This window comes from Nuphar pumila, chromosome 2 (assembly GCF_984573655.1).
Source record: "Nuphar pumila chromosome 2, dmNupPumi1.hap1.1, whole genome shotgun sequence".
Taxonomy (NCBI): Eukaryota; Viridiplantae; Streptophyta; class Magnoliopsida; order Nymphaeales; family Nymphaeaceae; genus Nuphar; species Nuphar pumila.
In genome coordinates this window covers 141,164,846-141,173,618 of record NC_143250.1, presented here as the reverse complement: position 1 = coordinate 141,173,618, position 8,773 = coordinate 141,164,846, and positions in this window count along the sequence as shown.

Genomic DNA, 8,773 nt, shown 5'->3' with positions numbered 1-8,773 from the left:
CTTTATTCCCCTGTCAACTTTTATGGCCTCCCCTCCACAAAAGTTTGTCTCATTCTTTTTTTCCTTACCCCAATCCATATCCACATAGATAACCAATAATTGGAGAGGAGTGGATCTGCCAAACTCACATGAGTTATTGAAGGGCGGCAACTTTTCCAAAAAGGAAAAAAAAAACAGTGTTCTGGTTGATATCTCACTCAATCATTCAAAAGTTCCTTTTTTCTAAAATTTTCTTGCCATTTTTTTTACTTATTAACATCTGATATTCATAAAAATCTTGGATTCGTCTCCATCTTGTGAAATTGATTAATCCATTTGTTTATCATAAGTGGTAAAACTGTAAACAAATTGTCTACAAGCTTGTTTGGTACCAGCGACTTGTGAATGTCACCAAGTTGACGGGACATCATAAGTTCAAAACCCACAGGTGGCATTTCTTGCCGCAATGTTAAAGTTAGGTGTACTCTTGGGCGGACAGCAGGACCTCAAGGGTTTTACCAAGAGGAGGCCAGCCAATGTGTGATGAGTGATAAGGGGATTTTTCTCTCAGATTATCCAAAAAAAAAAAAAAGTGGTAAAAGGGGTGATTTACAAAAGAGAAAATTTATTGTAGTTCTAAAACACGATACCTTATGATGGTACACACACTTGTTTGTTTGGATCTAACTTTGCAGATATGCATAACATGATTTGTTTATTATGTTTAATCATATCTAAGATATAATTTTCACAATGGTGAAGATTTGTAGACTCACAACTCATGAAAAAGGTGGTTTAAAATGACCCAAAACGTGATAACAAAGTCAACTTTGGCATATGAAAATGGTAAAAGAAAACCATGTTAAACACGATTCAAAAGTTAGGTTTTTCTTTTAAAAATCAAATTAGGTTTTTGTTTTAGAGATCAAATCTATGTAAATCAAAAGTGTACCACTGGTTCAGTAACACAATAGACGCACATATTTACAAATAACTAGTGTTTAAGAAGTAGGTAAGATGAAAATGGCCCCAAAGGGGTTTGGCGTAGTGGGACGGGGCCTAGGCCGCTAGGTGGGTGGTCTAGGTTCAAATCCCATGAACATCACCCCTTGCGCAAGCCAAAGCATGGTGACACCCTAGGGGCAAGGGGTAAGCCCACGGAGTTTTACATTGCCAAGACAGCAACCGTAAGTACGGCAGGCAGATCGAGCATGGCTAGGTCTATGATCCTGGGGGGCCGTTTCTCCGAGAAAATATCAAAAAAGTAAGATTGAAATGTATGTAAAATGTGGCCTGCAGGATATTTCCCAAAAAAAAAATATTGTGGCCTCTGGGATATAATAGTTCTACTTCACCAAGTAAACTTGAAACATTCACTTATTCTTCCTAAACGAATAAAAAAGGTTGGTTAAGCAACAAGTTTAACAGTAGGTAAAGGAAGCTTAATGCATAAAATTTCACATCGAAACATGGGTTGACCATAGTTCGAAACCCATGGTAGAAACGTCTCTTGCGGCAAGGTCGAAGCTGAGTATACTTCTCGATGGGCTGGGAAGACCTCAACGGTTTTATCAACTAAAGATCTGCCCCATGTGTGGTTGGTGATGGGGTTTTTTCTTGGCCTAGACACAAAAAAAACAATCTCATCACCAAGAATATCAGCAGTCACCTTTCTTAAATCAATGACGCTAATAATACCAACACATGTTTCTTAAAAAAGAGAAAAATTGTTAAATAATGCTATTAAGGAAAAGCTATAAAGGGTAACTGACGATGCTGTAACAATTTATGCACACTCGCCAAGATTATGTCCTACTAGGCATGCCTAGCCAGAGTTTCTGCCAATTTGCGGTAAGATTCATTAGCAAGGGATTGGTGTAGTGGGGTGGGGCCTTGGCTGCTAGACATGTAGTCAAGGTTTGATTCTCATAGGTGTTGTCCCTCTGCGCAAGTCAACGCGTAGCATAGGCCCCGGTGCAGGGGTCCTAGCCTCAGAGTTTTACGCTGCTGGCATGACGACCATAGGTATGGCAGGCTGAGCTAGTGCGACCAGGTTTTCATGTCGGGTTAAAAAAAAAACTACACCCTTATCAGGATTTTTAAGTAAAGTAGCTTCATTTCATGCTTTTTTTGGATGAGTTTTTCTATGTCCTAGAGGGTATGATCCATGTTCATGAAACATGATAAAGCTCATGAACCAGTAGAATTATTATTTTTTATTAATCTAAGGAAAAAAACCATCACTGACCGCACATTGGCTGCCCTCCAATTGGTAAGACCCTTGAGGTCCCCCTTTGCCCATCGGCAAGTACATGCATTGTTGCATACTGAAGTGGATGCATGAACTTCATTACAGTTCATAAGCAGACATTATTTCTTTTACATTGAATTTGTGAAGTTCAGGAAAAAAATTATCCACAGCCACCTAAAGCTACTTAACAAAGCTGTTCTCGGGCATGGTTACTTGATTTAGTTTATGTATGACCCCAAGATCCACTTTTGCATCCATCTTGAATCTTAATATTCACTTGCACAAGTTGCTTATTTATTTTATGCAATCTCTTTTCACTTTTTTTTTTCTTCTGGTAACAAGGAGAAGCCACCATTATGGTTCGGACATCCCATAAAAGGTTGAGAGGTCCCATATTGACCATAGTCCTATTTCAGTGTTCTCAGCAATGTTATCAGTATCGGTGCGTATTGGCCGATACGCATCGTATCGGCAGAAAATCGATACACTGAAAACTTGAATAGGCTATTTTTTAATAAATATTAAAAACTACCAAAAAATATTATTTTAATATTTTGACACGTGTTGTGTTATGATTGACACATAATAATTTTGTAGTATTTTTGGGTCGATACAGAACCATTCACTTGAGTATTGGTATAGGCCGATACAGCTGAATCAGTGGCCAAATGATTCAGGGCCTATTCCGATTCTGACAACATTGTTTCTCAGTGTAAAACTCCACAAGTACTCTCTCCTACTCATCTGGGGTGAACCTTGCGGTAAAGGACACATACCTTGGTATCCAACTTGTGATGTCCTTCAACTTGAATGCCTTAAGCTGACCCACCTAACTAGGTGTGTGAAGCCCTTGTGGGGAAAAATTTGAGGTTCGCCCAACCAACCATGGAACTCACTCAGCTTTGATCTTGCATAAGGGATGCCCCTCACGAGTTTTGAACCAAGGTTTCATCTCATGTCATATGACAAATTACATTCACTCTTAACTAGGAAGGCGAAGCCCTAGTGGGCCTCTTTTCATTTATAATTATATATTGCATAGTGAAAAAAAAAACTAATATGGAATGTGAGCCACAATTGATGGCTTGCTGGTTGAAAAATGATGATTCTGCATTTATTGTCAAGTCAATGGTGCATCATTATTGAAGGGAATCATACTGCAGGCTAGCATTTTTCTTTCTTCACATGTAAATTTGCAGGAGAAGGTGTAGGGTAGGGGATGAGAATCATTTAGGTGGATGCCTGTTAATTTTTACCCCAAAGTAGGCTATAGCTACTGCTGGGTAGGGTATCCAATCAGTTATCTCATCACTTGCAGTGTAGTTCCTATGTTTTTTCACTTGAAAAATAGTGATGTACGTAGAAGTGCTTAGATATTGAAAATTATCACCCTATACAAATGAAAAAGGATATATAATCACAATACAATAGACCTAGAAAGCCTAGCAACTTCAACATGCTCTTTCACTTAAATCAGTTTGCTTAGTCTTGAATGATTATCCTCAATTTCTGTTTAAAATTAAGGTTAATTATATATAAACAATGCTATGGTGCTCCGGGAGTACCTACTCACACATACTAGAAATCATGGTTGTAGGTTGTATCTTCTCAATTAAACCTTATGGATGTACTCAACATAGTTTATTTGATAGGAACCATGCTTTGAATCATGTTTTTTGAACATAAAAATAGGATTTTTTAAGTCATGAAATTTTGATACATTGTAAGCCATCGATTTTTAAAGGACTTAAAAAACATACATGTATGCTATAATCACATGATCCAAAACTTGTTTTCTATTAAATAATGCTTATAGATCATATCTATAGGGTCTGATCAATAAAAAAAAGTTTAAGAAATTTGAAAATCTAAAGCTTATATTAGGTGGGAGTAGGTACTCCGGGAGCACCCTATCATTACCAATATATATATTATACATGAATAAGGAGTTAAGGACTTCAAAGATGTCCATGGTGAAGGGAATTAATTGCAACAAAAGAAAATGCTTTAAAAAATGAATTATTACTTTCTTGGTGATAAGTTTTTTTAATAGACTCCTTGTATATATATACTCTCTTTTCAAATATTTGAGTTTGTTTATTTTTTCATAATTAATAGAATCCTCAAGCATAATTTTTTAAATCAGTCTTGTATTAGTATGAACCGAGTTGAGCTCAAAAGTTTAATCAGGATGTGTGCATTGTGGCCTTTGGAGGAGTTTATACCAAGCCGAAGGTCTCATTTAGATACTTTTAGGCAAAATGGAAATATGTTTCAATATACTTATGCCAAACATAAGAAAGTAGCTTCTACAATGAGAATACATTACAGCAGTTTATCAAACTAAGTGATCAGATGCCATGGTTGAGGAACTCCAAGTTGTACTTATAAAGATGGATTATAATTAAGTGTGCTCATAAGTAGGGCTGGTAAACGAGCTGAACGAACTGAACAAAGGGTGTTCAAGCTTGGCTTGTTTCTTGTGTCGAGCCAAGCCGAGGTAGTTCCCGGTCCCGCCATTCCATCCTTTCACTTCTAAAGTCAAGCTAGGGATGAGCGCTAGCTCTCATTCTCAAGGAATTCTCCATCACAAGGCTCCTATTTAGTCCCCGAGGCTTAGCGCAGGCGAGTCGAGAATTATGCATTCATTGGGGTTCACTCACTAGTTGTCGAAAGGCTAGACAGGCCCATCCTCACTCTTCAAGAGCTGAGCGAGAGGAAGGGATTCCGCTATTGATGGACCGGTGCTACACCAATAATGGGCTTCTCATGAAAATCCCAATCTAAATGAGCTGAATATGAGCAAGCTCATCTACAAAAAAACTATATTTTTTAAAAGTTGCGAACAATAGAATTTGAACCCTATAACCTACTAAGCCAAGCTCAAACAGGCGCATTTACAAAATAAATAATTGTCTCAAACTTGTGAGCAATAGCATTTGAACTTTAAACTTATTGCTTGCAGGCCAAATACTTCAACCATCTTTATTTTATAATGTAAAATATATTTATTGTTAATAAATGAGCTTATTCGAGCCAAGCTGAGACAAACATTGTTTGTTCAAACTCAAGCTTGTCAAGCCTATTTCACTAGTTGGAACGAGCTCTTTATGAGTCAAACATGAGCCGAGCCACAAGTTACTCATGTTGTTTCCCAGCCCTACTATGAGAAAACTTAGGAAGAGTTGATGTTCAGCTTCAATGTTGAACCATGTAAGCTTGTCTTGCCTATGAAATTTTTCAAAGACTCGATAGGAAGATTATCAATTCTTGTATCCCACTCAGACAACATCCTTACAGGACGAGCAAAGTTAAATATAATCATTTTACTATTTAAAGATATCAGATAATAAAAATTTTTGTTTGGCTAAGGGAAAACCCTTGTCGCCAACGACACATTGGTGGGTCTCTTGAAGAACTTCTACCACTGAAGAGTATACTCAGCTTCAACCTTGCAACAAGGGATGCTCAGAGGTTTCAAATTCATGATGTCCAGTCAACTTGGTGTCATTCACAAGTCGAACTCATGATGTCCCAGTCAACTTACAAGTCATCATTGCATATGAGTGGAATGTGGCAACTAACTTTTTTTTTATTTATAACCCAAAGAAGCCGCACCCGGCACAAAGATCTGGTTGTGTTGCCTCAGCCTGCCATACCTATGGTCATCGTGACGGCAACATAAAAGTCTGAGGCTAGGACCCCTACCCTTGGGGCCTATGCTATGTGTGACGATGCCGAAATTTTAATGGATTTTTTTAACAGGGTGAAAGGCTTTCAAATCATTTTAAAAAAAGCAAATACTCGTAACATGATATTTAGGTCCCAAAAATCGATTTGAGGCATAGAAAAGTTGCACACATATGCAAAATGACATTTCATTAGTAATTTGCCAAAAGTTCACATATCGCTACCAAGGCGATTATATACAAAAACAAAAGGTTTTGAAAATAATGATAGAAGTATCCCAGATCCATCCGTTCAGGTCCATGCACCTTGCGTATTTGTAACATCTGCGACTTTGCTTTAGTTTAACTTTTAAATTCTTGTTAAAATCGATTTTTAATTCAGGCAAAATTCGAGAGTCTAGTTGACTAAGCAATGTTTTGGACTCAAACCAAGGTCTATGAGAGGCTTAGAGGGGTCACACCCAGCCTAGTGGGGAGCCAGGTACGGTTATGGTGGCTCATAAGAGTCCAGAGATGACATAGGGCCATTTGGATCTTGGATGAGTTAGGTTTGGATCCACAATATTGTTTTAGATCTTATGCTTATATATGAATTTTTAATTTGGTTTTGAATTTTGAATTTTTTATTTGGTTCCTAGATCCGACCCAACTAGAGATTGGATCTAGATCGAGTTTTGGATCTAAACTGGGTTTTTAGATCTGGATCATTTTTTGATCTAGACCCAAGTGGAATCCACTCTAGGTTCTAGAGACCTCATTAGGAGGGTCTTTAAACCCTAAAAGACTTTAGAAATGGTGGGATGCCCCTTAGTGGACCACATAACTAATTAGGTTAATTAAGATAAAAATATTTGTTAATTAAATTAATTACCTAATTAATTAAGAAGTTAGTTAGGGTATTTTGAATAGGGCACTTAGGGATCAACCTAGTTAGAAATAATAATTGATTTGGACTCTAAGGAGGGGACACCTTCCTCCCCTTTGTTGGTTTTTTTTAATATAAAAAGGAGAAAAAAAAAAGAGAGGAGTCTCTCTTATCATCATCTTCTTTTTCTTCTCCTTTATTCTTTTTTCCTTCATGGAGCTTTTTCAACAGCCATTAAAGTTTCACTAAGGTTTGAAGATGGAAGACGAAGGTTAGTCTACGTTTGAGAAGTTGATTAAGGTAGGTACATCAATTGTGTAGGCATAGATTTTTTCAAATGCATGAAATATGTGTGGTATAATCTTTATATATGAATCAATGATGAACAAGGAGTTTCTGCAGAATAGGAATCAATTTTGTGCTGGACCACTAGGAGTTTCTCTTGATCACGGATCGCCCCAGTAGAGCCTCGGTGTGAGGTTAATAAAATATATTGCATAAATATACCCCTTATTTTATTGGTTGAATCGAAGTTAGGAATCTGGGAGTGTACCTTCGAGAGGGAGGAAAAGTGAAACATAAGAAATCAAAAGAGAATCATTGTAATATTTCAGTTTGTGCATAAATTATTATTTCATTGCCATAATGCATTGCAATATATTTATTTCTACAATATGAATAAAAACATGATTAGTTGTGTAATTGTAAATTGTAGTTGATTCTGATATGTTATGTTGTATGATTTAGATGTTATCTGAAATTATGTCAATGCTTATTTCTGTTATTGAAATAATTGTGTACACGTGTTTTGGTGATTACATATTGAGGTTGTTGACTTATGTCTCTACTTATAATATTTCAGGTAATGAGTAGGTTGGAGGGTGATGATAGTTGGCTCGAGGTGACGCCACGAGGGTCACAATTCTTTAAGGCTTTAAGAGAACTTAATATTTTATTATTTGGTTATTGGATTAAGTTGTAAACTTTGATAATGGTTGAGACTAGTGTTTGATTTATTTTAATGCAACTATGGTTTGATTTAGTTATTCTAGTATTACTTATGTGTGTGTTGTATCTGGAACCTGCCCTAGGCTTCAACCGTATTTAAAAAAAAAGTTTCTATTGTGTTCTTGAAAATTGTGTAAAGGGGTTTTAAAAAAAAATTCTTAACATTTTGATTTAAAAATTGAGGCATTACAATGTTTGCCTCCATCTAGATGCCTACTACAGAGCACCTAAAAATAATTAAAATAGTAGGGTGAGACAACAACCGTTTACGTAGGTCTTTTCACTCAACATACTCAAGATGTAGTACATGAGTATAAGCAAAGTTAAAATCAAACGTTTCCCCAGTCAAAACATGAGTCAAAAGCGAACCATTAACCCACCCCTCTAAGGTGGCAAACACTCTATAAATCTCAACTACTCAAGGGGGACACTCACTAAGGTATCTCGCCCAAAAATGCAATGAATGCATGCACATATCTTATTTCTTTAAATTTTAGTTTTTGTTGTATTTTCATGATGCATATACACACAATCTTGCTTACTTAATTGAGGGCACAATTCCTCAGTGTCGTTATGGGCTCTCCAACCTATAAGGAGGTGTATATTCAAACAAACATTTTTTTGTATTTTAAACCCCAAGAAGATGCGGAGTCGCATGCACTGGGGCTCAAACCCGGACATAGCACCCCACACCATAACAATCGACTAAATCCCCTAATCCACATGGTGGAGGACGGGTCATCTTAAACCATGAGAGGCTTTTCCAGCACTCCATCATCATAGATCCACATGGTTGTCTCCTGAGAGAGAGAGAGGGTCCTTTAGTCTATATGACGCGGCCCTACGAGCTCGCTGCTATTCCCAATCTAGGGAAGATGTGCAACTTTAGGGAAGTAGATCAGGACATGCTGAAAATGAATGTTTTTGCTCGTGCTGACATCGTGGCCATCCGATTTGCATTTCAAAAAGCTAAAAAGTCAA